The sequence below is a fragment of the Schistocerca gregaria genome, chromosome 2, assembly GCF_023897955.1.
Source record: "Schistocerca gregaria isolate iqSchGreg1 chromosome 2, iqSchGreg1.2, whole genome shotgun sequence".
Classification (NCBI taxonomy): domain Eukaryota; kingdom Metazoa; phylum Arthropoda; class Insecta; order Orthoptera; family Acrididae; genus Schistocerca; species Schistocerca gregaria.
Genome location: NC_064921.1, coordinates 925,519,492 through 925,547,294, shown reverse-complemented (window position 1 = coordinate 925,547,294; position 27,803 = coordinate 925,519,492). Strand labels below are relative to the sequence as shown.

Here is a 27,803-nt window from a genome sequence, read left to right as displayed (position 1 = left end):
ACTGCATTAGGTACCGACAGACTTAATATTTGTCGAGCAGTCTCAATTAAAAACAATCCGTATTTTTGTAGCTATTACTTTTTCGGGAAATACAACACCATAAACTTGATAACGTGAGTGAAAGGGCTTGTGAGTGACTGTGTTAAGACTAGCACTGGCTTGGCAGTGATACTTGTTCATCTAAGTTTCAGAATATATTAATTAAGGACAAAATTTCCAAACTTTCTTCATTTCGTGTGAAAACTTTCTCCCGAAACGTAGATTAGTGACTTTAATTGCAGCCTGGCTCACGTCGAAGTACAGTAGGTTTCGCTCGGCTTCCCTACTGACGATATGCTGATACAATGTTTACAGGTAGAGGGAGGTTCCGTCGTAAAGGGACGGAAGCAACCGCACCGCCGCAATTGGACTTATGTTCAGAACATATTCTGTGCTGATATTAAAGACTGTACCGCTTGCAGCGATCGGATACTGAGCAGCAGGTGAGCTGATGGCCCAGCTACATCGCTTCCCTCGCTCCGCTAGCCCCCTTTACGAGGTGCGGCTGTTTGCAAACTGTTGATTTTCGCGCCGGTGTGGATTGAAGGACGCGCGCCTTTGTGCCGTGCAGACAATCGCCACGCTCCAGGCCCCTGTATAATCGCCGCAAATGGAGCCGCACTAGATCAAAGGAGCGATTAAACAAGCGGCAGCGGCAGCAGTAGCAGCTGAGCGCCCGGCGTCCTGATTAAATCACGAGTGCCGAGGGCCGCGCTGTGCAGCCACACCTGCCGAGCTCCGCCCGGAAGTGGGGCGGGACTGTCCAGGCGCAGCGAGCCATCCAGGGTGAGCACTAACAGGGGGAGGCCGTGACGTCGGGATCACCGATTTACTTCCGACTTTTTACACCTTTAGCGGACCATTAAAACAACATAATGAGCAACTAGGACGGTACACCACTCTGGCAATTCAAAGAAAATCGCAAGAGAACTTTTACGCGGCTAGTACAAAACTGGCCATTAAAATTGGTACACCACGAAGATGACGTGCTGCAGACGTGAAATTTAACCGTCAGGAAGAAGATGCTATGATATGCAAATAATTAGCTTTTCAGAGCATTCACACAAGGTTGGCGCCGCTGGCGACACCTACAACGTGCTAACATGAGGAAAGTTTCCAACCAATTTCTCATACACAAAGAGCAGTTGACCGGCGTTGCCTGGTGAAACTTTGTGGTAATGCCTTGTATAAGGAAGAGAAATGCGTACTATCGCGTTTCCGACTTTGGTAAAGATCGGATTGTAGCTTATTGCGATTGCGGTTTATTGTATCGCGACATTGATGCTCGCGTTGGTCGAGATCCAATGACTGTTAGTAGAATTTGGAATCGGTGGGTTCAGGAGGGTAATATGGAACGTCGTGCTGGATCCCAACGACCTCGTATCACTGGCAGTCGAGATGTCAGGCATCTTATCAGCATGGCGTGTAGCCACGTCTTGATCCCTGAGTCAACAGATGACGACGTTATAAGACAACAACCATCTGCACGAAAAGTTCGACGACGTTTGCAGCAGCACGGACTATCAGCTCAGAGACCATGGCTGCGGTTATCCTTGACGCTGGATCACATACAGGAGCGCCTGCGATGGTGTACTCAACGACGAACCTGGGTATTCGAATGGCAAAACGTCATTTTTTCGGATGAATCCGGGTTCTGTTTACAGCATCATGATGGTCATATCCGTGTTTGGCGACATCACGGTGAACGCACATTGGAAGCGAGTATTCGTCATCTCCATACTGGCGTATGGCGTGATGATATGCGGTGCCAACCCGTGGCTCTACCCTTCATTCGATCCCTGCGATACCCTACATTTCAGCAGGATAATGGAAGGCCAGATGTTGCAGGTCCTGTATAGGCCTTTCTGGATACAGAAAATGTTGACTGCTGCCCTGGCCAGCATATTCTCCAGCTCACTCACCAACTGAAAACGGCTGGTCAATGATGGCCGAGCAACTGGCTCGTCACAATACGCCAGTCACTACTTTTGATGAACTGTGGTATCACGTTGAAACTGCATGGGCAGCTGTACCTGTACACGACATCCAAGCTCTGTTTGACTCAATGCTCATGCGTATCAAGGCTGTTATTACGGCCAGAGGTGGGTACTGATTTCACAGGATTTATCATCCAAATTGCGTGAAAATATAACCACATGTTAGTTCTAGTATAATATATTTCTCCAATGTATACCCGTTCACCATCTGCATTTATTCTTGATGTAGCGATTTTAATGGCCAGTAGTGTATGTACCTAATTTACCTGTGCGAAAAGACCTTCCGCAAAAAGTGATTGTGGTGAAGCGCAGCCGTCACGGTAGCTCAGCGTGTTCGATCAGCCTGTTACCTGCCCTCTGTAATAAAAAAAAAGAAAAAAACCTGAGTTAAAGGATCAACGATGAACTTGAACAAGCGTCATGGACATCCGTCCCGAGCGAATAGAAGGAACAAAAACGAACAACATGAGATTAAAACGAAAAGCTGGTTAGCGTTCGTGCCACACAAGAGTTTCAAAGCTGGGACCAACGCTTCGAGTCCCCCTAACACTTATATTTTCCTCTTAACGTATCGACCGCCCCTATAGCTGACTGATGCCGGCAAGGGAGCTCAGAGTGTTCCGTCAGACAGCTGGGTGCTCTCTGTAATAAAGAAACTGTGTAAAAAGCATCAACAACGAACTTCAACGAACGTCATGTGACGTCCGCTACGAGAAAATGCAACGAACCATGAAGAACAAAATGCAAAAAATAAAAAAGGTCAGTGTGACGGACTGCCGTCCTATGGGCCCGGGTTCGATTCCCGGCTGGGTCGAGGATTTTCTCAGCTCAGGGACTGGGTGTTGTGTTGTCTTCAAGATCATTTCATCCCCATTCGGCGCGCAGGTCGCCCAATGTGGCGTCCAAGGCAGTACGACGTGTAACAAGGCGGCCGGACCTGCCCCGTAAGGGGACTCCCAGCCAATGACGCCAAACGCTCATTTCCATTTTTCCTCACCTTTCGACAATAGATTGATACAGTGCTTCTCCAACAGCCACAGCGTTTACAGAAATCGTCGGTGATCGCCCTGTATCAATAAGGTCAACTTCTTGAAGAATTGTTTCACAGTACACGAAAGCATGTTTTAACAAACGTTTTGTAACTGCGTTATGTATTGAATCGTTAAGGCTAGAGACCGGATTATATGCATAATGAAAACCTTAAAATATGTTTGCAGATATGCATGAACAATGCTTAAAATGCATGAAAAGTGACGAAATATGCCAGATCAAGTAATAAAAAAACATGCTAGATACTTCGTGCATTATGTTTCAAAGTCGAACCTGTGCATAACAATTAAAAGACAAAGATAGCTGGCCACGCAAAAATTTGGTACATTTACAACGCTGATACTTTCTGATTACTTTCTGGTAGAGGTTAGGAAGAGCACCTTTCCGGGATTATTTTCTAAAAACATTCAAGAACTGTTCCTTCTTTCTACATATACGTCTACCTGATTACTCTGCTATTAACAATAAAGAGCTACTGTTGTCGGTAACAAGCGGATGCGATGCGAGTGAATTGCAGAAAAACGTTCGATATGTATAGGACCAACTTCGAGATATATCGTACGCAGAGGGCACGCTCAAAACTCCTCAATATATTATTTAAAAAAGAGCATATAATTATGAATTTTTTAAGAGCATTAACTTTCAATTAATACTGTTGGACCAATGCATCATTTACAATTTATTTTACATTTTTCTACTATTGCAAACCTAAACGACCATGAACTGTTTTAAATGTTCTGTAGTAGATTGTGTCTTCGATTACTCGAAACATTTTTGTAAGCGGAGAAGGCCGTTGTACATCAACTGAGGTAACTGGTCAGTATTTGAATTAGGGTTCTATGTTGGCAGTTATTGTTTCTGGTAAACGTTGACCCATCCCATTAACAAAATTATCAATTTTTGCACAAGGGTTCAAAGCTTGGGCTACTGCTTAAATTTTTTTGAACTTTTCCTTAAGTTTTCTTGGGAATACCTCCGACAATGAGGCGTTCACAAGAATAATTTTATTTATTAACTGAATAGATTCATTGAACGCCAAACCTTGAGTTTCAGGCTTTTTAATAGTTGCAGCTATGTGGGAAAAATGAGAGCTAAACACAGCAATGTCTTTTTAATACTGGAATCATTAAAAGTTTCCTTATGCTGGCAAACTGTCAAATGCTCTGCACTATCGAAGTCGTTTACTACCCCTCTATGAGCGTCGAAATGTTCTTTGTAAAACAACACAGCTTTGACTCACGTACCCCAACGAGTTGTTACTTGTTCTGAAGGTAAAGGCTTGTTCGGTACTTTTTCTTTGTAGGTCTTGATGCGAGCAGGAGACTCTAGAAACACTTTATTTGTGGATGAAATCAGTTTATTTACATTCACAAACGTGGAACGTACTTCTTCAGCAAGGCGATGTACTCCATGGGCAAATCACGTCACATGATCAAAATAGGATTAAATATTAGCAGGGCTTTTCCTGCTTTGATGATTTAGGGAGCAGCATCTGAAATAAATACCATTTCATCTGCAGAAGATTCTGGAAATATTTTTTTTTTTGGCCTAATAGCCTCATTCACAAATCTGGCGATTGTGGAATGAGCTACTTTTTCAAGTTCTTTGCAGGCCGCTAAATAGGAAGAAGAAGGCTCTTTTTTTGAAGCACCAAGAATTAATTTTTCAGTGTAACTCCCACAAGCGTCTGTAGTTTCGTCGACTGAAATCCAGATCATGATGTCCTTTAGTTCATTGCATATTTCTTCCAGAACATTTACCTAAATTGTAATATTTAAAGTATGTTGATTCATCTGGTATATTTTGAGTTAAGCAGTATTTGTGCAGAAAACCTTTGAGGACAGGGTTTATAAGCCTGTGAAGAGGAATATTGCTTGCAATGGGTGCTTCACGTAGATCCATGTTAAACCGACTTTCTTGGTTACTTATGGACATAACCCTGTTGCTTCAACTTCCTGTAGTCATAAGTTATTGTCATGGTCCTTTCTTATACTTTCCTGCAATAAGGAGACGTGTCTTGACGTCCTGGTCTATTTTAAACATTTTTTTCCCGAAACGTTTTTCTCGCAAACTCGACAATATAAAACAATTTCGTCATATGTAAATTTTCAGGATGGTCAGCTATCCACGAAACGAAACGACGTTTCTTCATTTGGGCGTCACGGCGCATACACGTTACACACTACGCGTCGGAAACACGTTCAACTGTGTACGAGTAAATAGAATATTAAACTGAAACAATGGACGTGTTTCTATAAGAGTGCGTTGTTTAATTTAATTGTTGCCGACACGTACAGTATGACAGCGGCGGGGATTAACCGGGGGCGCGGCCGCAAGGGCATTGACCTTGCATGCCTGTTCCTGTTCCCCTTCTGTAATGATTTCGCTTGGCAGTGGCCTCTAGGTTAGAGATTGCACGCAGTTCTACGTCACGTCAATTTGTCAGACATCACAGCTAGATCGAGGTAGAGACAGCCCATCTAAATTTTTTAAAATATTGTAAGGATAGAGCGAAAATATGTATCCTCGCTACGTTTTACTTAAAATATCCTATAACCGTTGAAAAGGAGCCAAATATGCAAATGCATATGCAACATGCAAATGCATGTAATTCGGTCTATAGTTATGACATTCAGTATCTGCTGTAGTCGAACAGGCAGCCACCTTCATATTTGTAGTACAAGTGTAAATACTGTGATATTAAAAAAAAGTTGGCCCGACACTATTCGTTCTTGCTGAATCAGCAATGTCTCACAGCTACTCAGGATAACTGCCAAATGGGACCTGCCTTTGCGTCTACAGTTCGAAGCTTCGAGGTGTAAAGTAGTTCCGGGCACCTTACCAGATTGTATGTGTAAGGGATTCCGCAAATCACGAGAGGCATAACGTTGGTGTTTTAAGTTACACCTTTCATAGTATTCATTTATTATTCAAATAATGCAAATCTGTCAACATAGATGGCACCAATGCCTAATGTTGTAGAGCGGGCTAAATGCCATAAAACTGATTCTGAGTTGTTCATATTTTCTTTTCTTAAAAATATTTTAACCAAAAACTGTGAGCAACACTTTTTGTTTGTTGTGTACAGCAAGAGTGATACAATTATTTTAAAAATGTTTCAAGTTCCCTTCATTTCATCAATGAAAATAAACAGTTATTTCGAAGAATTCAGAACGTGCTAAATGCCATATAGTTATCAACAAAAACGATTTGTGTGCCAGTGAAAAAAAAAATCTCAAGCATTTATCAGATTTTTTAATAATAAACATTTAACAGATACACTGTCCTATGGTTAAACTCTTTTTAATAATATATTTAATTTTAAAGCGTACAAAAGCAATTTTAATGGTCAACTGTTCGAAAAATGTTCTGTTAGCTACTTTCAGATATGGGAGCATCTGTTGTAGATGCTTTTTATTTTCAGCTGACAAGTTGTTTTCACATTGTTGTGGAGGTAAAATTACTTTAACATTGGTAACCCTTTTCTTGAAAATGTTGTAGGTGCTCCATTCTTGACGTTCGTTGAACATTGTTCTCGTCTTCACGATGCCAGGAGCACATTTTTTCTCTTGAAACCGAATGCATTAGGAAATATTTATTTTAGCTGTGTCATTATGTGTTTTAGTTGATTTCTTAACATCAAAAAGGCCTTCAGGCTGTAGCATAGTAACCAAAAATGGATTGTTAGGTGTCGCATTCTCCGTGAGTCTTACAAGGTCCTTACGTACTTGACAGGCCTCCAGCCTCTTACATTTCTCAATGTGGGAAAATTCTGTCATGCGACACAAATGAATGGCCAGAGACCAAAAATTTATGATTTATATCATCATACTTTCCTAAAACCGTCAGATAAATCCAAAGAAAAATCATCATTTTGTTCTTATTCTGGCCAGTGCAGTTGTTAGACCAGATGATAAGCTTCCGTTTCCTACAATACTCAGGTCTACTAAGCTCTTTAAAGAAGCATGAAGCAATTTCATGGCCGTCTCGGCCACTCATACCCTCCTCTCATAAAAATATTAGCTCCTTAATGTCGTCGCCAAGATGAACACACAGATTCTAGCGTGAAAGCTAACGTGAATAATACATCTAACTGTGGGCTATAGAAGGCAAAGATAACAGTTGTTCAAGATCTATCGAACACATGGTCAAGTCACTGTTAGGGAGCGGAGTAAATATAGTATCTTCTTTCACTGCTTCTCTTGCTTTCTCAGATTTTTTGTGGCGTGTTTCTAAAGCTGTTTTTGCTTTTCTGTTGCCAGGTTTTGCTGAGAGCTCGACTGATAGAAAATCGCATTTAGAGGAAGAATCAATACGTGGTCGATGGAATGAAATTTGGGGGAAAAGTTTTTCAAAGGTTTTATAGTAAAACTTACACTTCATTTCCGAGTCTGAATATCTATCATTAAAGGCACGGTAAAGCCTGCTGACATTCAAATCTTGGCTGAAAAACTTCTTGTTACTATTGCTTTTTCCATAATAACTCTCATTGCTTAGAAATTAGTTGACATGCTGCAGTGTAAGCTTCTCATCCGCTTCTGTGAACTTACTTATTTGTGCTTTATTACCCCGCTTCTCTGTGAACACCATTTCGCCTTTCTTCGTTGCTGACGCAAGAGTTGGATTTTGCGTTTTATTACTGTGAAAACCAGAATAAAAGTGTTCTTACAAACCTGTACAATGTCACCTGTTCCGTTTGGCAACGAGTAACAAACCGTCTGCTGTCATTGGAGTCTTCATACTGACCATGACGTCTTCTTTTCACACTTTTAATGATCGTCAAACCCGTCAAATAGGAGTTTCATTTCACCAGAATCGAATACGCAAAAAGACAGTGTTGTATAACCTGCACGGAAACCGTGGCCAACCAGATCACCTGGTGCATGTAGAGGGGATATCGGCCAAAGTTTTACCATCACTAGAAAGTTTTTAGATTATAAAGTCAATGTTTCATCACACGATGTTTTTTTTAAAACCGATTTCCGGTTCTGACTTGGCAGTCGACATAAAATTTTTAAAAAATGAGGAAATATTAGAAAAAATTTGGAATACATTTATAAAACAAGTAAGATATAAAACTAACGCAAGGCGGATGAATGTGAGGTACAACAACACAGTGTGCGTAAAAACCAAATTAAACCAGGCTTTGAAGTTACGAAAACACTTGAAACTCGTTCACCAGTTGTCCAGCTGACTTGTTTTGTTTCGTACTAATTTGTGCCTCTCTGTGAAAAGAACGAGCATGCAACTGAAAATACGACGGTCAGTCCAAAATAAAAGCACACTATTTTTATAAATCCATCTTTTATTCTACATGTTTAGAAGTTTTACAGTGTGTAGATGCATCCTTTACAAACAATATTTCTCCACATAATTTCCAACCCTCTCAACTGCCTTACGCCATCTTGGAACCAGCGGCTTTATATCCGCACGCTAAAATTCTGGACAAACCTGTTGGAGCCATTGTTTGGTAGCGTGCACAAGGGAGTCATCATCTTCAAACCTTGCTCCACAAAGAGAGTCTTTCAGTTTCCCAAAGAGATGATAGTCACATGGAGCCAGACCAGGACTGTAAGGCGGGTGTTTCAGTGTTGTCCACCCGAGTTTTGTGATCGCTTTCATGTTTTCTTTGCCTGACATGTGGCCGTGCATTGTCGTGCAACAGCAAAACATCCTGCTTTTGCCGATGAGGTCGAGCGTGACTCAGTCGAGCTTGAAGTTTCTTCAGTGGCGTCACATGTGCATCAGAATTTATGGTGGTTCCACTTGGCATGATGTCCACTAGTAAGAGTCATTCGGAATCAAAAAACACTGTACCCGTAACTTTTCCTGCAGAAGGTGTGGTTTTCAATTTTTTCCTTGGGTGAATTCGCATGATACAACTCCATTGATTGCCTCTTCGTCTCTGGTGAAAAATGAAGGAGCCATGTTTCATCACCTGTCACAGTTCTTCCAAGAAATTCACCTCCAGCATTCTCGTACTGTTCCAAAAGTTCGCTGTACACCGTTTTTCTTGTTTCTTCGTGAGCCACTGCCAACATCCTGGGAACCCATCTGGCACAAACTTTTTTTAACGCAAAAACTTTCATTATTCTGCAGACACTTCCTACCCCCGACTCAACGCAGCGTGACAATTTGTTCACTGTGATGCGTCTGTCAGCAGTCACCAATTCGTGGAGTGTGTGATGTAAGAGGCCTGCCGCTGCAAGGGCAATCCTCATTATTGCCGTGTCCTCTTTCATCACGAAACCTGCTTGCCCACCGACTAACTGTACTGCGATCGACAGCAACATCTCCATACACCTTTTTCAACCTCTTCTGGATATTTTCCACTGTCACGTTTTCACAGCACAGGAATTCTATGACAGCACGTGGCTTCTGACGAACGTCAAGTGTAGCAGCCACCTTGAAGACATGCTCTGACGGCGCCACTCATGGGAACAGGTTGAACTAAGTCTGAAAACAAGCGGGAAGGATGTATCTACACACTGTAAACCTTTCACACATGCAGAATGAAAACTGTATTTTTACAAAAATAGTGTTTATTTCTCACAAACTGCGACATAATCTCATTTCTTTTGGTGAGACCCTCGTATAAGTGAAATAATCGCAGAACAGTTGTTAGCGCCTGCCACATTCCATCTTCCAACTTTAATTTAGGTGCATTTCAAACCAGAGGCCAGCCGCGGTTTGTTTCGCGGTTAAGGCGCTCAGTCCGGAACCGCGTGACTGCTACGGTCGCAGGATCGAATCCTGCCTCGGGCATGGATGTGTGTGATGTCCGTAGGTTAGTTAGGTTTAGTAGTTTTAAGTTCGAGGGGACTGATGACCACAGATGTTAAGTCCTATAGTGCTCAGAGCCATTTGAACCAAACCAGAGAAAATAAATGAGCGATCTTTAATCTTTACTAAAGTAAATAAATTTCTTCTCAGTTGAGAAATTTTTCTAGGGTGATAAAATCGTGAGAGTAGCTGGCGTATCACCATTGCTGACATCACGCAGTTCGACCGGTGACAGGAGGCAGCCGATTGCAGTCCTACGAAAGCGCCCCAATCGTTACGCCTCTAACTCTTAGAGAGGAATTTCTAACGCCGGTTGCCACGTGGAGGAAACAACAGTCTGGCATTTCTCTTGTTTTGCAGAAGAAAACTGTTGATCACATTTCAAATTATCTGAATAAAGGAACGCAGCGACAGGATGGCGCCACAGAGATTGGTTACCAGCAAGCTTTCTCTTCTTCCGTGGGAAAATCCCGATAGTTATTTCCACACTTCTCTTAGGAGGTGATTTCGAGGACTGGATTTCTTCTTATCCACTGGGTAACGACTCGTTACGCATCTTCCATTGGCTGATGGACGTCTAGGTGCTGTTTTGAAGTAAGGAAACTAGGAAGAGTGAATTAGAAAGGTTTCTACTGGTATCGGATTCTGACGGTCCCAGATGTGTTGTCATCATGTTACAACAGCTGCAGACTCTGTCTTGAGATACTGGCAATAGATTCTGATGGGTAGAGTCTTTGTCTTCGGCCTCTGATGGCTACTCTTCGCCTGGTAAGCGCTATTTCTCTATGGTGGCCAATGTAGAAGTGGACTGGATGTACACTACTGGCCGTTAAAATGGCTACACCAAGAAGAAATGCAGATAATAAACGGGTATTCATTGGACAAATATATTATACTAGAACTGACATGTGATAATATTTTCATGCAGTTTGGGTCCATAGATCCTGAGAAATCAGTACCCAGAGCAACCACCTCTGGCCGAAATACCGGCCTTGATACGCCTGGGCATTGAATCAACCAGAGCTTGTATGGCGCGTACAAGTACAGCTGCCCATGTAGCTTCAGCAGGTTACCACAGTTCACCAAGAGTAGTGACTGGCGTATTGTGACGAACCAGTTGCTCGGCCACCATTGACCAGACGTTTCCAGTTGGTGAGAGATCTGGAGAATATGCTGCCCAGGACAGCAGTCGAACATTTTCTGTATCCAGAAAGGCCCGTACACGACCTGCAACATGCGGTCGTGCATTATCTTACTGAAATTTAGGGTTTCGCAGGGATCGAATGAAGGGTAGAGCGCCGGCCGCTATGGCAGAGCGGTTCTAGTCGCTTCAGTCTGGAACCGCGCGACCACTGCGGTCAAAGGTTCGAATCCTGTCTCGGGCGTGGATGTGTGTGATGTCCTTATGTTACTTAGGTTTAAGTAGTTCTGCGTTCTATTGGACTGATGACCTCAGATGTTTAGTCCCACAGTGCTCAGGGCCATTTGAACCATTTTGAAGGATAGAGCCACGGGTCGTAACACATCTGAAATGTAACGTCCACTGTTCAAAGTGCCGTCAATGAGAATAAGAGGTGACCGAGACGTGTAACCAATGGCACCCCATACCATCACGCCGGGTGATACGCCAATATGGCGATGACGAATACACGCTTCCAATTAGCGTTCTCCGCGATGTCGCCAAACACGGATGGAACCATCATGATGCTGTAAACAGAATCCGGATTCATTCGAAGAAAATGACGATTTGCCATTCGTGCACCCAGCTTCGTTGTTGAGTACACCATCGCAGACGCTCCTGTCTGTGATTCAACGTCAAGGGTAATCGCAGGTATGGTCTCGGAGCTGATACACCATGCTGCTGCATACGTCATCGAACTCTTCGTGCAGATGGTTGTTGTCTTGCAAACGTCCCCATCTGTTGACTCAGGGATCGAGACGTGGCTGCACGACCCGTTACAGCCATGTGGATAAGATACCTGTCATCTCGACTGCTAGTGATACGAGGCCGCTGGGATCCAGCACGGCGTTGCGTATTACGCTCCTGAAACCACCGATTCCTTATTCTGTTAACAGCCATTGAATCTCGACCAACGCGAGTAGCAACGTCGTGATACGATAAACCGCAATCGCGATAGGCTACAATCCGACATTTATCAAGTCGGAAACGTGATGGTACGCATTTCTTCTCTTTATACGAGGCATCAGAACCACGTTTCACCAGGCAACGCCGGTCAACTGCTGTTTGTGTATGAGAAATCGGTTGGAAACTTTCCTCATGTCAGCACGTTATAGGTGTCGCCACCGGTGCCAAATTGTGCGAATGCTCTGATAAGCTAATCATTAGCATATCACAGCATCTTCTTCGTGTCGGTAAATTTCGGTCCTGTAGCATGTCATCTTCGTGGTGTAGCAATTTTAATGAGCAGTAGTGTAGATTCAAGTAGGCATTATTAACCCTTAATGGATTTTACGGGGACGCATAATTGGGGCAGATGAACGTCAATGATTTAATTACTTCTTTTCTCTGATTCTCGAGTGGACGTTATCGTGGTTACGGGTCTTGATTGGCTGATGCAAGTCTAGTTGGGGTATTTTTACCTTGGAGACGTAAGGGAGAGCGGAGAAGCAAACTTTTTCGACACTTTGGCATCAGATTCTGACGAACCCAGACATACTGTCTTCAATTTCCAATGGGTGGAGACTCTGCTTTTAGGGTCTAGCATCAGATTCCGATTCGATCGGCGCATTCCTTGCTTCACACTCTCATGGGGACTCTTCGTCTTGTATGGGATGCCGTGGTCCATGTAAATGGGAAGGGAATAGAATGTAAGGTCGAGTAGGCGTTATAAATCCTTAACAGACTTTACAGGAACTCATGATTCCCTCAGTTTCACGTCAACGATTTCATTATTTATTTTCTCTGCTTCGTAAATGGATCTGGCATTAATCAAAGGTTCCACATGTTTACACAAGATTGCTTGTAGAGTACCAAATGGCTACCGTTAACTTCGTGCACCTGATTAAATTTGAAAATTTGTTGTGAGGTCTTATGGGACTAAACTGCTGAGGCCATAGGTCCCTAAGCTTATACATTACTTAATCTAACTTAAACTAACTTACGCTAAAGACGACAGACACACCCATGCCAGAGGGAGGATTCGAACCCTCGACGGGAGAAGCTACGCGAACCGTGACAACAGGCCGAAGACCGCTCGGCTACCCCGCGTGGCATCTTATTAAATAGTTCAAATGGCTCTAAGCACTACGGGACTTAATATCTAAGGTCATCAGTCCCCTAGAACTTAGAACTACTTAAACCTAACTAACCTAAGAACAGCACACACATCCATGCCAGAGGCAAGATTCGACCCTGCGACCGTAGCGATCGCGCGGTTCCAGGCGTAAGTGCCTAGAACCGCTCGGCCACACCGTCCGGCTGATACGAAGATGGCCCAACAAGCCATTGAGCAGGTGGTCTCAATGTTTTGTCTCATCTGTGTATATGTGTGTATTTGCTACGTTCTTTACGGGAGATCTGACACATAGTGTGAACTTAGGCTCATGAGGACGTGCAGCAAGATCAGAATCGAGGGAGAGCCTTAGTTCATTTGTGAGAGTAAAGTTACGTAGCACGTTAAATACGAAAATACGCAAATAAAAGAGGTGTACTTGGTTTTACCGACATTGCAGTTGAATGTTCACGGGGAACAAATAAGTCAGGGTGTAACGTCACTCGCATCCATTAAATTCTTAAAAAAAATAAATCCTTACGCATTTCCTAGCATTAGCTGCTTTTCGAAATAACGTGAGCCTTTGTCTTAATGCAGACACCCAGATGACTGTTAACTTAGTGCACGCTTTGATCATCGGGTAGCATCCTGTAGCAGCAGTTAGCGGAATCTGACAAACCAGACTGTATGGTGCTGCCACCTAGTGACAAACTCTGTAAATAATTCCGTATAATTTTCTTATACGGTGAAGAGCCAAAGGAACTGGTTCACCTGCCCAACATCGTGTAGGTACACCGCGATCACGCAGAAGTGCCGCAACACGACGTGTCATGGACTCGACTAACGTCTGAAGTAGTGCTGGAGGGAATTGACACCATGAACCCTACAGGGCTGTCCACAAATCCGTAGGAGTACGAGGGGCTGGAGATCTCCTCTGAACAGCACGTTGCAAGGCATCCCAGATATGCTCAATAGTGCTCATGTCTGGGGAGACTGTTGGCGAGCGGAAGTGTTTGAACTCAGAAGAGTGTTCCTGGAGCCACTCTGTAGCAATTATGGACGTGTGGAGTGTCCTGCTGGAATTGTCGAAGTCCGTCAGAATGCACAATGGACATGAATTGATACAGGTCACCAGACAAGGTTCTTACGTATTTGACACCTGTAAGAGTCGTATCTAGACGTATCATGGGTCCCATATCACTCCAACTACACACACCTCACACGATTACAGAGCCTCCATCAGCGCTCAACAGTCCCCTGCTGACATGCAGGGTCCGTGGATTCATGTCTAGCGCAGTTGTCAGATCGGTTACTGCTGCTACGTACCTATACACGCCCATCCACTCGATACAGTTTTAATCGAGACTCGTCCGACGAGGCAACATGTTTCCAGTCAACAACGGTCCAATGTCGGTGCTGATGATCCAAGGTGAGGCGTAAAGCTTTGTGTCCTGCACTCGTCAAGGGTACACGAGTGGATGATGGATGATGTTTCATTTAGTGGATCGCATGCAGACACTTGTTGATGGCCCAGCATAGAAATATGCAGCAATCTACGGAAGGGCTGCACTTCTGTCACGATTAAGGATTCTCTTCAGTCATCGTTGGCACCGTTCTTCTAGGATCTTTTTCCAGCCGCAGTGATATCGGAGATCTGATGTTGTACTGGTTTCCTGATTTTCGCGAGACAACCGTGAAATGATGGTACGGGAAAATCCTCACTTCATTGCTACCTCGGATATGCTGTGTCCTATCGGTCGCGCGCTGACTATAACACCACATGCAAAGTCACTTAAATCTTGATAACCTGCCACTGTAGCAGCAGTAACCGATCTAACAACTGCGCCAGACACTTGTGTTAATTAAGCATTGCCGACGGCAGCGCCGTATTGTGCCTCTTAATTTATTTCTGCACTTGAATACACATGCACCTACCAGTATCTTTGGCATTGCAGCGTAAGAATAATGTGTGACACTTAAACAATGTTTTTAGAAAATAAATAAGTAATTGTTATTGTTCAAATGCCTCTGAGCACTATGGGATATAACATCTGAGGTCATCAGTCCCTTACAACTTAAAACAACTTAAACCTAACTAACCTAAGGACATCACACACACCCATGCCCGAGGCAGGATTCGAACTTGCGACCGTAGCTGTCGCGCGGTTCCAGACTGAAGCGCCTAGAACCGCTCGGCCACAGCGGCCGGCGATTTTTATTGTCAACGTACAAATGTAAATAATGAAAGAATGTGGGCTGTATGTAGTATCACATTGTAAGTCACTTAATAGAAGTAAGGATTAAACAGTGTTCATTGTGAGTGTTCTTTGAGAAGTTGTGAAGCGTGCTGGTCAGTGAACAGACGTGGACGCAGCCTCCGATTTGCTGTGGATAAAATACTACTGTTGATTCACCAAGTATGTTGCAACAATAAGGTGTTGTTATAGAATGTCTTAGCCAAATTTTTATATTGGTTTAACAGCCAGACCAAATATTGATGAAAATGGACAAAGCAACTTGGTTTCGGCTAACTCATTCCTGGCTGTATGATAAAGGAAGCAGTAGCTTGCATGGAATATGAACTTCTAGATAGCACTAAATACTCAACTTGCAGCAGTTGTCGGAATTACGTAAGCTCTACGATAGCTGCGGAAAAGTGCTCTCTGACATGACTACAGTTCTCAAGTAATTTATGACAAATGTTGTACAAACACTAAATAAGTGCAGAGGACACTACCACGGAGAAAGAAGTGTAAGTTTTGTAAAGGAAAGCTCTCCTAAATGTAAGGTTTTATTTGCATAACTACTGCATTAATTAATGCAATGGGGTGAAGAGTGTGTCCCGGTCATGTAAACGTCAATTTACATTCAGCAGTCGTAAACGTAGAAGTTTGTGCCAGATAAATTAACATGCTCAGTATTTGACATATGCAGTGAATTTATATCAATAATAAGCCGACTTTATGTGACAAATGTAGCTCGTGCTGTGAAGACTACGAAGCTGACTTCAAAAGGTGTTCCGGCGTAACGTCAAGCGCCGTCACAACGGTTGGGAATGTTAAAGCAGAGAGGGCTCTGAGACGACGTCAGCCAATTGCACGCGGGCCGACCCCTCTCTTGAAGGACTACCCGACGGCAGAGCCCTCGACACGAAGAGGACATAAGCGTCGCACCGCCTGGTCTCGACCCACTTGAAGACTATCAGTTCTACGAATTCCACAGAGTCATCAAGAATAGGCACTTGTACAACAGCGACTTAGGAACTGTACCACTTCTCCTGTATTACGAATTGTGTGTACTGAAGGCATTTCTTGTTTGTCTGTCGCCCTTTGTTTGCAATACATGTGATTAACACGAAGTTAAGTACTATAATCATTTTATTTTGTAATAAATTCATTAATACGACTTGCTTGAATTGAGAAAGCAGGTTTCCTAGCTACATTTTATCATCACTCAGCGGATACACTTCGGTGAAATTATTCCAGCCAAAACAGTTTCTTTCAGTGTGTCGCGATGAATTTAAAAGGACATGCAAAGCTTATGTTTGAGTCACATAATCAGTCAACTCTTGCTTTTCAGTTTAATTACTGTAAAGTGAACTACCAAAAATCGTCTTTGGTAAATTTAAATGTTCCCCAAACAGTTACCTAAATGACCAGTCCCCAAAGCACACATTGTGCCGTGTGTGCAATTCGTAAATTTACTTCCCGTGCAATACACTATTTTAAGTGTGGTATCATGCGTCTTTCAAGTTATATAGAGTTGTAGAGTGCAACATTGGTTGTCGAGCAGCTACTATATGCGATAATTATCGTTTCAGTCAGGTGCCTCATGGTTAAATGCAAGTTATTCGTAATTAAGAAGGGAAGACAAATGATACGGTTACACCGCACGTGGCGACTGTGAAAGGACATTAAACGCGTATTAGTATCCTGAACATAACCCAAACTTTAGTTTAATGTGGTTTATAAACTAAAAGAATTAGGTTACAAAGAACTGGCAGCAAATAAAAGAAGGGGGGCGGGGAGTGACATAGGCTATTATATGACATAGTCTTTCTTTGCGGGAATGTAAACATTAGTGATATAGAAGATAGCACACTAAGATCAGAGTGTGTAGGTCACGTAACAGAAAAGCACGAGGTGACAGATTTCGACTAATGAACTTCTGAAAAGACAGTTATCATACAAATTAAGATGATGGAAAATTGAGCCAGAACTAAATTGAAGTGTGATTTAACTGCATTAATGAACATGGTCCAGGCGGTGACAATTTAGGTCCTTAAACAGAATACATTTCTGAAAAAATCGCTAAACGAACCGATAGATGAAAACATAGAGTTACTAAAAAAGTGGAGGAGTGCGGAAGTCGACTCAGTGAAAAGCATAGTGAATGAGTCAGTGGATGATCAGATAAATTCGATTACTCATGGCGCCGAGGGAATCGACAAAAAAATATGTGTTAAATCTTATGGAACTTAACTGCTAAGGCCAACAGTCCCTAAGCTTACACACTACTTAACCCCAAATTATCCTAAGGACAAACACACACACCCATGCCGGATGGAGGACTCGAACCTCCTCAGGGACCAGCCCTAGACCGCTCGGGTAATCCCGAGCGTCAGGAATCAAGAGGGTGAAAACATTGACTTGGTAAACAGTAAGTGGAAAACGCTTTGAAATCAAGTATAAAAGACGTTAATGGAAGGATATATTTCTGTTAAGAAGATATGTGTACTTTTGAAGGGAAAGTCAACTGTAAATTAAACTCACTTCCGCAGGATTTAGAGCCATTTTGTCAGATATCAATGCCAAGGCAGATTTAAGGATTCAGTGAAAGACAGTATAACGTAATAATCGAAGTTCGAACAGAACTGAGGCAGTCGGTATCTGTATTAAAAGGTGAAATTGATCGAATCCAAAGAGCCACTGAAAAAATGACCGAATAAATTAAAGAAGGAGTGGAGGACAAGTTGGGGAAAATTGTATCTGTAAGAAACAAGGATATTCACGAAATAAATAAAGCCTTAGCAGCACATGTCAATCAACATATTGCAGAAATCACACTCAAAAAAAGTAAAATAATTATGGTCCGCAAGTTCCAAACATATTTAAGGTCTTCAAAGTAATTTCCTGCTTGGAGAGGCATGCCACAATTAGGTGATGGCTGAATTAGAAAACTTTAATCCAAAATCTGCTCCAAAAAAACTAAAAAATTTAAAATCCACCTTTTAACTTTAATGAGTTCCTACAGAATTTTCTTAGCAAGACATGATCCTGAAACCAGAAACGAGGGTTTGAGGCAATTTCAGAGATTGGGCAGTTAGAGATACAGAGTACTGTGGCACTTAAGAGGAATTTTTGACTCGAGGTGAGGACGAATTTTGGTCATGGAGCAAACAAAGCATGAGACACTACGAAATTTTGAATGCAGATACGCATTGGCCAAATGGAGAAAACACTATGCGAATATAAGGGGAAGAACTGTATAGGAAGGTAGTATATGTTAATGGACTTGTTACATGTATGGCACCACAAATTACCATGGAATGTAGAGGGTTAAATTAATTTGGGGAACAGTTATAAAACAACATTTCTGAAAAGAGTTGGTGATCTTGAAGTATGTAATACTGTCAATGAGAACTAGTTCCACAATAACCAAAATAAAGCTAATTGTAATAACAGTAAAAGCAATAGAAATGTCATAGACGGAGGCTGCAGAGTGAGACCTATTAGGTCAGAAAGGGGTAAGAGAAGAGGAAGAGATTTTTAAGCCAAGGAAAATTACAGCCCCCGGCCATCCCATAGTGAAAGAAAGGCAGAAAACTAACGCCTGCATCTGATTAGGGCAATACTAGAGAGGATATAAATGTAAGGAACTATGACGATTATTACCATGAAAACGAAATCCATAACATAGGGAAAAGAACACACACAGAATAAATTGTTGTTTTAAGAACAGAAACGAATAATGTTATTCTTGGTGTGAAAAGGATATGAATAAGTGGGGAAATAAAGACTAGGATTCAAAATTAAAACGAGTGCGTTGTTTTCCAGAAGTACATTGACAAAAGGAAGCACAGGAAAACGTATCGGGTAGGTATAGATGGAATCTTGCCTATAAATATGGGGTAAGACAATTATACCCATAGTAAAACTAGGACACCAGGAAAGGAAAACATTTAATCTCGGAAATATCTAGGACGACTAACTGATAGGAGTAATAAGGAATAAGACAGAAGTGCATTTATTGAGGGCAAGAAGGGTAACGAGGCAAATGTAGATTTTAGTCGCTGGATAGAAGAGTAATGTAGATGAATTACTGAATTAATTGAGTGTGAGAAAGAGGACAGAGAAGATCTTGGGAACAGATGTGAGAAAATTTAAGAGCAGAGTATAATGAGAACAGAGGAGGATTTTGAAAGTACTATTGAGAATTATAATAACTTGGGGGTTTATATACTTCGAATAATCAAATTGAGGATGGTGACAGTGCCTTTGAGGAATGTGAAGTTGATGTGAGAGATGTGGGTGTTCCTGTAAAAATTCTTTAACAGGGTAATGGAGATGCTAACAACATGAAAAAATTATAAAATGCTATTCTAAAGGGAATGTGGACCAGCTTAGTTAAATAAAAAGGGATAAAGGGATAATGGAAAATTAAATGTAAGTGAAGAAGAAAGTAAGAAAGAGATACATAATTAATTAGTACAGAGTAAACCAGAGAGATAACAGTAAATATACTGACAAACACCCTGTTGTAGATACGAAGGAAGAAATGGTAGATGTAGATTTAAATGTCGATGGAGAACTAAAGTTATTTTTATACATATTTTTATACATAAAGGTGAGCATAGTAACAACGTCAGTGGAGATGAAGAGATTAAATATGACATTGCAGAGACTAACTTAGATAAATTTGAAGCATAACATGGAAATAAATATTCTTCAAGGTGATCATGTAAGCAGAGGTAGGATCAAACCCTCAAACCAATATAGTAAGTTAGTGCAAGGGATGTTTACAGATTGGACTGTGGAAGGTGTAGAAGAAAATCTCTTAAAGACAGAGGACACCGATTCCTAAATAAAGATTGGACAATCTTTGATTAATATAGGATTTGCGCTTTGCTAGAAACTGACAATGAAGTGACAGTTATTACAAAGACCTAGAGGAAAAAATTAATAAATAAGAATGCAGTTGTAGTATTGTTGGTATCACGATTGAAGGTAATAAGTACCATTTGTAAGTTTAGCAAGTCTGTTAAGAATCAAGTGTATTTATTAATTAAAAAGAGAACATGTAATTTAGAAAGAGTATTCTTAGTGAAACCAAATTCGACTATTAATATTGCTTTTGGCACTAGCTGGATGAACAAGAACCACACAGTCATAAATTGTGAAAAGAGAATAATGATTCCAGAATGAAATTTTCACTCTGCAGCGGAGTGTGGGCTGATATGAAACTTCCTGGCAGATTAAATCTGTGTGCCGGACCGAGACTCGAACTCGGGACCTTTGCCTTTCGCGGGCAATTGCTCTACCAACTGAGCTACCCAAGCACGACTCACGCCCCGTCCTCACAGCTTTACTTCTGCCAGTACCTCCTCTCCTATATTCGAAACTTTGTAGAAAGTCTCCTATGAACCTTGCAGAACCAGCACTCCTGAAAGAAAGGATATTGAGGAACACATGGCTTAGCCACAGCCTAGGGGATGTTTTGAGAATGATATTTTCACTCGGCAGCGGAGTGTGCGCTGATATGAAACTTCCGGGCAGATTAAAACTGTGTACCGGACGGAGATTAATGATGTATAGAAATACAGGTGTGGAAAAGAGAGTGAATTTTGCTGGACGTGCTGCAAATGTGGGTGAACCATTCGGTTTATTTAAAATAATGACTGCTGGAACGAAAGAGAAAATGAACAGTTTGTTGACGAAATCTGTGTATATATCTGGATAAAGAAGATTTATTTCGAGAGAAGATAGATGAAATCAAAGAGATTACTGAGGGGCAAAAGCCCGAACCGTACCGAATCTCGTTGGAAAATGAACGCATGTTCCTAGAGCAACCAGGAAAACGTTACTAATATACCTCATCCCAATGCGTATAACCTGATCTTTCCTAAACTCAAAAAGAAATATGTAGTTAGAAACATAGTGGATATAAAACTCTATAAGAAACGAATGCAAGGGCAAGTGAATGTAGTAGGCACAATTCTATGAATAATAAGGGTCTATGTAGATATTAAAATAGCCCAAAAACATAGTAGAGAAAGGACTGAGCAAAAAGCTAGTAAAGATTTAGGACAGTCTTGTAAAATGGTCTGTGAATAATAGTGCAAAAATCAACACTTATTTCCGATATCAGACTTTTAATAATTTATTAATGTATATGAAAACAGTAGGGGGCACCTAACATTAAGTGACTGTGAGAAAAAGTTTTCTTAGGAACTGTGGTGGATTCGATGGTTACTATGATTTACTCGTATTGTTCTTAAAAGAACAGGGTATCTGGTGTATATTCTTTGTCAGTTTCACGTGAGAAATGCATTGGATTAGCCAGACACAGGCCACTTATGTTTCAGACTCTTACTTTAAGAATAGAACGGTAATGAAATAGTCTTTGGTACACAACATTAATTATTGCAAATAAATGTGCACATGCTCTGATTTCTCTTGTTTCATTATAATGATCAGTTTTCCCTGTGTACATTGCCACACTAAATTTTGTTTTTATTCAGAGCAGAAAATTAGTATAAACTTGATTGGGTTAAAATATAAATATATAGAAAGTGATTAATAGTATAACATTACATAATGATTAGACATAAATCCACTTACATGGTAACACTATTGTAAGATTTGTTTTTGATATGTTACTAGAAAAATACTGATTAGTTGAAAATAGTCAGAAATAAGGCTTGTATATAATTACAAAAATAAATAGATTTAATTTGTGGATAACATGTACAGAATACTGAACATATCTCTTCAGTAGAGTGTCAGAAATGTTAAAATTAGGAAATGAATAAAGCACAAAGGTTAAAATACTGTTCGGTGGTAGTGTTAAGGTGGATAATAAGATATTGAAATAAATATTTCCAGCTTTATCTGAAAAATTTGGAAGTGGTTTTAGTTAATAATGTAAATAGTTAGTATCCGGTTACAATGACAGAGTTTAACTTCAGTAACCTGTACAGGATTAGAAATAAACATACATGAACCGAATGCAATTCATGTTGTGTTAATTTTGGCAACTCATGATGGAACAGAGATGCATGTCTAACAGTACACACATTATTACCACCACAAAAGTTCGAAGAAGTTATTATTGATTTCTTTGCATCAGCTACATCTGTAAATAGTGAGAGAACCTGTATTGATGCAGGTGGCCAGATAGCTATTATGTTCGTACACCCTTATACCATCTAACAGAAACAGTAAGAATTAACGGGAGATTACAGGCCGAAGTATATGGTGCTGTATGATGCTGCCGTCTATTCACAAGTATTGTAAACAATTAACTACGTGGACTACTATGTTACAAATAGCATTCCTTCATAAGAAATACTTTTGACATCTAAACAATGTGTAAAAAATAGATAAGTGTATGTCACTGTGGAAGCATAAATCTAAATAACGGGAGACTGAAGGCTGTACAGAGAATAGAAATGTGCTTTAGTGAGCGGGAGTACCGTTAGTACAAAGACTACGTTGATATCCCGCCTTTCCGAGAGTCACCTTTCTAAGTGTTCTTAGCAAAGTCGTGAAGTGTGCTCCTTAATGGGCAGGCCTAAACTCAGCCTCCAGTTTACTGTGTATAAAATGGTATTTCCTACTAACCATTTATATCACAGCAGTTAGCCACTGTCATGGATCGCGTTAGCCAAATTTCTAAGTGGTTTAACAACCATATAATGTAATGATGGAAATGGACATCACCACTTTGCTTGGCCAGTTGCTTAGCTAACTGCATAAAGAAGGTGATAGATTACAAGGTATGTTAGCTATTGGATGGTGCCAAATAGCTATCTGCAGTTGACAAAATTGCATACCATATAAAATAGAAGCACAAAAGTGCAAACTGACATGACTGGAAGTCTTAAGTAATTTACCACAGGTGCTGTGCAAACATTGAACGAGGTAGACTTACTGAGCAAGTAGAGTGTAGTTGAAATACAGTGGAGGCGCAGATTAACCAATAGTTAGTAGAAATACAGGACAGATTGATGGAAGCAACAGAGAACCTTACCATTAGTAATAGAAAGATAACAGTACAAGAGGTTAATAATACTCAAGAGGGCTCTGATGATACATGCCAATACCTGTGAATAAGACTGAGGAGGTAAGGTCACTCCTCGCACACCAGGAGAAAATTTGCGTGGGTTCTATGCATAAGGATCGAACTCAAACTGAAACTGCGTAGAAGACAAGCTCACAGCTCGGCCCGATTATGTATCTGTGATTACCAGAGGTCTCCAGCTCGTCACACATGAACTAACAGGCGCTATCCGCCAAAATGCAACCACATGATGTCATACAAATCCGAGACTCGATTACAATCATATCCTTTTACGTTCGATTACAAGCATATCCTTTTGTTACCCAAGTTACGAGTGCACTGGGACAGTGGGATGGCACTGAACCCCCACACTTGAATTGAACTATTTGGTGACATATTACCTCCCACCAGGCGCTTCGATCATACACTCGAATAGCTACCGACTGAAATAGTGCCAAGGCTAGCACACTGGACTCGTATTCGGAAGGACGACGGGAACCCGCTTTCGGCCGTCCTGATTTAGGTTTTCTATGATTTCCCTAAATCGCCTAAGCCAACGCTGGGATGGTTCTAGTCAAAGGGCATGGCCGCCCTCCTTCTCCATCCTGTTCTTCAAAACGCTTCAAATGGCTCTGAGCACAATGGGACTTAACATCAGAGGTCATCAGTCCCCTAGACTTACAACTACTTAAACCTCACTAACCTACGTCCATCACACACATCCATGCCCGAGGCAGGATCCGCACCTACGATCATAGCAGGAGCGCGGTTACGGCCTGAAGCGCATAGAACCATTCGGCCACTGCGGCCGGCCGTCGTTCTCTAATCCATCTCCAATCACCTCGTTGTCGATGAGACGTTAAACACTAATCTCCTCCTCTCTCAAATTTGTGTGTAGGTACCTAGAAGGCAGTGAGGTATGTGGTTTATAGAAAATTTTCGGCACTGTATCATGTCAGGTGCGACATAATTATGAGTATAAACTTCGGGGGCTCAAACTTGAGAAGCATGAAGCGGTTTTTGAGGGCATACCATGAAAGAACCAATTCCTTGGTCTTGTATTCAGTCTAGCCGAGATTACCTGGATCAGTTACAGAAGCCACCGACTAACTACCCAACGTGATTTATGGACGATGTAGAGGACTTTGGGAGTCTACTGCGGGAGCTGGAATTTGCGGGAAAACTGGAAACCGTTAGGTGCCAGCTAAGAGAGCCGAATCAAGTGAAACCAGCCGTATATCAACGGAAATCGCGAGGTAATATCTCAGCCGCCGGTTAGAGGTAATTTCCAGCCCTACAGTGAACAACGTAGTAATCGGGGAAATTTTTGGAGGAATTGTGAGTACCGTTCTGGATCGGTTGGGCATGAGTCCCGTGGACAGTCGGTCGAAATGGAGCTCCGATGGGCGGATACACAGAGCCGCGTAAGTAATAAGTGGCAGGCAACGCAACAATGACTCGAGGCACACATAGGTGTGCAGTCGGAGCTGCCTGGTATCAGCAATTACTGATTCAAATCAGTGCACTAAACTATGACGACACGAGAGATATTATATTGCAAGAAAAGACGAGTGCAGCAATAGCAATAGTGTACTAGCTATGTACACCCAATGATTACAGTGTCAATAGGGAAAATAAGCTTATTCGTTATTTCTTACAACAACAGCGGACGTCCGGCCATTTTGTAAGTGGCATACAAGAAATAGGAGGAATTTTCAACTGGCACCTGTTGTCACTAAGGAAGATAGAACCTAAGGTGGCTATTGTCGGCTGGAATGTAGATGAGAGATAACAGGTTTGGGTTGATTTTTGACAGTGTTTGAAGAGATTGCTAATTGCGATAGATTAATTTTTTCTTCATGCTTTTCTTTTGCTTGAGTAGTCATTAAGGGAGAAGCAGGCTAAAGGGGCTATTGTCAAGTGGAATATAGATGTGAAATAACAGGTTTGGCTCGATTTTTCAGCAGTGTTTCAGGAAACTGATAATTGCGACAGATTAATTTTTGTACAGTCTTTTCTTTGGCTTCCTTTTACTCTGCACTTGGATCTTTGGTAGTCTAGAATTTTTTTTTCTTTTGTTCTGTTATAAAATGTCGTTTTTCATGAATCTCTTATTAATTGACACACAAAATTTCAAACTATGTTAGATCTTTTTTGTAATGCTTTTGTTAAACGTTCTATGTAAAACTAAATGTAACATTCAGAATTATCGTGTTAGCTGTGAGGCGAAAGTGATATCGATAGCTGCAGTCTAACACGGGCCGTTAGTCGTGGTAGAGTGGTGTGGTGTGAATGCACATGTATTGTGAACCGTGCAAGTACCGCTCGCATCTTTTATCTCTGGCACACGGTTTGAGCTCATATTTGACGTGAACACTGTAAAAGAAAATGTTAGATTATTCGAATACAGCTAACCTCGCAGAGTGTTATGAACCACAGTGACAATATATTGGTGAGTATTCCGTGATTGTCGTCATTAGCGCCAACTGATTTTCTTACAACTTTTTTGCATAAGCGTTCGTAGTTAATTTGCAACTTAATGAGCTCCCACAGCGTTAACATTAACTGCCGCCTTGAATATTTTTAAACTGTTTATTACGTGTGAAACTGGTTCGCCAGGATTGTGTACGGCTCTAGGTCCGTGATCGGTGAGTTAAAGTCAATGTTATGTTGTTCTGAAAGTGTACACAGGCTGTTGATAACGGAATCGTGTGTGTGAGAAACATTATAGTCTTGTGCATGCATACTTGGATCTGTGTAGCAACATTTACGTTAGTCCAGCATGTGACCAAAGAAACGCCACAGAAGATAATATGACTACCTTTAGAGCCCAATACAAAACAAGAGGTCACATCTATTGCAATTTGGCAACAGATGGAACTACTTCAATCACGCCGCCTGTACTAATGAGCCGTCACCGTCATCACATCGTACCGATCACACAGAGATAAACTGTAGCTAAAAAAGATTCAAAGCAATTCATATGGTTTCAACTGCATTTCCTTTTTCTTTTAAAAATAAACTGTAGCTAAAAAAGATCCAAATCAATTCATACGGTTTCAACTGCAGTTCCTTTTTCTTTTAAGACAAGCTATTCTCAGCGGTAGTTTCTCTTAAATATTGTAGTTTCCGTACAGAGTGTTAATGATATATGCTGATAATTTTGGCCCACCGTTAACTGTCGTCACAGCTATTTGCTATCCCAATCTCTCTCTTTTGTTTTCTTGTAACTATTATTGCATGTGCTTCAATGTGTAATTTGGAGAACCGTGTTTTTCATGTTTGTGTCCAGTGTTTTTATTAGGCGCATTTACGAGTTTTGTTGTGATATGTAGTAACTCGCATAAGTTGTGGCATATGCCATTATATTCTTAGTTCCGACCAAACGTAGCAAGGAACTGTAAATTCCACAGCTCTACAACTACGTGAACTGTGTTTACAGTAAGGTTTGATGGCTGATTTGGGGGAGAGGGGACAAAACAGCGCAGTCAACAGTCCCATCGGATTATGGAAGGTCGGGAAGGAAGTTGGCCGTGCCCTTTCAGAGGAACCACCATGCAATTGTCTGCAGCAATTTAGGTAAATCACGGAGAACCTAAATCAGTATGACCAGACGCCTTCCCGAATTCTTTCCATCTCAACTGATCTCTGATCGACTTGCTACCATACCAAGTTCGATACATCCTGCAGCCGGTACACTGCGATTCTTTGCCTTGGGAGGTGTTGTCAGCTGATGTGTCTCCCTTTTCGGTTAACCATCTATTCCTCTACTTTTATTCGTGTACTGGTTACTGTCCTAGTTGAATCGCTTCATCAGCAGGCGATACGATTTGTTGTTAACATACTAAAACCCGAGAAGCATTAACTTCCACAAACTTCTACGAGTATGTTGAGAATCGTCTAATATTAATTCCACTGCATTACCGTATTTGTATTCTTACGTTTTTACTCAAGTCAGCCTTCACTTATACGACTATATCTCTTCAAATACTGACAGAAAAGATAATTTCAGAGAAATCAAGCCAAGCCTGTTATTGTATTTTACAATGTCTTTACTTTCGATGATGTAGAACGTTGTGTGGCACTTGCGACGCAATGTACTCTTCAGGTAATGCCATTGTCATCCAACAATATAAACACTGCTGTCGAGCGCGTTTGAAATTGTCTTCGTAGCTCTAACTTTTATGTTGCGTTATACAGTGTGATACAGCTGCCACTACCGCAGTCGTTTTATGCAACACGCAAAGCTATATGTGGCCTTCATAAATCACACGCTACATTTTCATACACTCTCGCTCACTATGCGCAAGGTATTAGTCCTACAGGAAACATGAGCAGGATGTTCTCGTAGCAAATTTAAGGTAATTAAATTTTGTACTGGGATTCGTTTTCGCTGGAAGCCATGGTTTTCGAGTTATTC

At 41.4% G+C, this 27,803-nt stretch overlaps 1 non-coding gene across 1 annotated transcript; it reads right to left on the bottom strand.

Moving 5' to 3' along the window:
* Window positions 1–20,586: 20,586 nt before the first annotated feature.
* On the bottom strand, window positions 20,587–20,661 carry Trnas-cga (transfer RNA serine (anticodon CGA)). Its single transcript has one exon. It is a non-coding gene; the product is annotated as a tRNA-Ser (tRNA).
* Between the last annotated feature and the right edge of the window lie 7,142 nt (window positions 20,662–27,803).